Below are 2,500 nucleotides of genomic sequence, written 5' to 3' on the forward strand. Positions count from 1 at the left end.
TTATTTTCAATGCAAAAAAAAAACAGACAGAACAGCCAGTCAGAAAATCTTGTCTTGTGTGACCACGTTGGCCTAAATGACCTGGGCAGTTATTCATAGTAAAAACACAAGTATATCTCGTTCGTTTAGTTGAGGGGGGATTTCTGACCTTACTAGCATGGCCTACGAGAGACAGGCCTGACCCAGCATCTGGTGAAGGCCCTCGCTAAAGGCTTCTCCTGACAGACGTCTTGTGTTCCAGCTGCAGGCCGGCAGCATGGTCAGCTCAGGACACCACACGCAGATTTACCAGCATTTCATCTGTCAGTGAGGAGACTAGAAGCAACCGTGCTGAGACTGGACCAGTGATGAGGCTGCATTAGGACCAATCATATCTGCAGCTGCTGTGTCTGTGGTGTTACTTCAGCCAAGCATGGTTGGCCAACAATCTGGAGGAGGAGGGAGGAGAGAGAGAGAGAGAGAGAGAGAGAGGGAAGGAGAGAGATAGAGAGAGAGAGGGAGAGAGAGAGAGAGGGAGGGAGGGAGATAGAGAGAGAGAGAGGGAGAGAGAGAGTCGCTGAGACAGCTGGGGAATGGAGATTGATGGAGACCAAAGCATAAATAGAGACAGAGAGCTGTAAGGGGAGAGAAGAGAGGACAGAATAAGGATGAGGAAGAGTGGAAGGGAGGGGGAGAGGGATGGAGAGAAGGAGAGAGTGGGAAGAAAGAGAAATGAAGACACACAGAGAGAGAGAGAGAGACATAGGCGGCAGCAGTCAGGGTTTCGCTTTATCACATGGCAGTGAGAAAACAGACTTTTGTGGTCTCTGAGCCAAATATACACCATGAGCCTAACCTGTCACCAGTTTAACGGGTTTCAACATCTTGCCATGGCAATATCACCAGCGAAGTGATGCAGCTGTGATGGCAAGACATCAAAGATGGTTTTCATTGTGTCATATTCTTTGATGCACTGTGTGCACACTATTCTTGTGACTGCACTTGTGTAAATGAATCTTAAAATACTGTTTTGTAAATGTGCTGTAATTTTGTTCTGTTTAATGGCTACATTTTATATTTTATATAATAAAAAAAATAAAAAAAATGTTTTATATTTATACACTCATAGTTTATGTAGTTGCACATATTTCTGTCCCATTCGATGCTATTTTGAAGATAAACCTTATGCATGCACCCCCTGGCCCACATTTGATAAACTATTTAAGTGACATGCTCCAAAGATTTGTTTTAACAACAGTCTCTTGGGGGTAAATTCCTCTGTTGTCTCGCCCATTGAATAGGATAGCTTATTTGTTGCCTAATCAATACGTCATTCCAATTTTCATGGGATCTATCAGCTGCTTTAGATGGTGCTGGGGTGTCTCGCGGATGCATGCGTGGGAGTAGATTAACATTAGCATGCTTGCCATCCCCAGCCTTAATGGAATCCTTCTCACTTTTGGCCTTTCTGAGAGAAAAATATTGGCTGCAGTTTACCTTGACAAATGTCTGCTTGAATCTTGCTGTTCTCCACAGAATTATTTTACACTCTTTGGAAGATGGCAAAGCTGCTGTTTCTTACATGACATATTGTGTATTGCTGGTCTCACCAAAACAATCTCAATTTAACAGTGACATTTTTGTGGAAATGATATATTGATTAGTGTCTGTTCCTCTCTCTCTCTCTCTCTTTCTTTTGATAACTGCAGAATGGATGACGCTTTAGAACACAGATTGTCTAATGTCAGTCTCAGGCACCACTTGTTTGTACACAATAATATGTGCTAATCGTAACAGCAGAACTAAGAACATGCCTTTCCCTAACTGGTACAGTTAAAGAGGTGTGAGGGAATCTCCAGTCCCCCTGAGAGCCACACTGCAATAATGATGGCATTGCCATAGTTTATGATGATGGCTCTATTGAACTAAAATTGAAATTTGTTGCTTAAAATCATGTAATTAATAAAAAAAGTGTGTCTTAGGTCAAAGTGTTGCTATGCACATAGAGGCATTAGCCTCACACTTATGATAACTTATGACTGAGTTACCATAACAACAAGAATTTATTTTATTTGTCTCTCCTTCCAGGCAGCAAATGTTCAAATTGAAATGGTTTGATAAAATGTACCTGCCATAAAAATACATCAAATACAGAAGGGTGGGTGTGAAGAGCAGAGAGAAGAGAAGTAGATAGAACTGGACGAGGAGGAGTGAGAGAAGTCAGAGGTAGTGACAGCAGCATAGACATGGCTGGGGGTGAGAGAGGCAGATAATAGATCACAATGGGGAGAGTTTTTAGAGAGATAGAAGTAGAGAAAAAGAGAGCATGGGAGGGGAGATAGAGAATGTTGGGAGAGGGGGTATAAAAAGTGATTGGAAGTGAAAAAAGGAGAGGAGAAGACAAGATGTCCTGCATGTCTCTGTCGTGTGTGTGTGTGTGTGTGTGTGTGTGTGTGTGTGTGTGTGTGTGTGTGTGTGTGAGTGTTATGTTGTGGTAAGGGCCGGTGATGGTCATTTGACA

This window comes from Alosa sapidissima, chromosome 21, assembly GCF_018492685.1.
Source record: "Alosa sapidissima isolate fAloSap1 chromosome 21, fAloSap1.pri, whole genome shotgun sequence".
Classification (NCBI taxonomy): Eukaryota; Metazoa; Chordata; class Actinopteri; order Clupeiformes; family Clupeidae; genus Alosa; species Alosa sapidissima.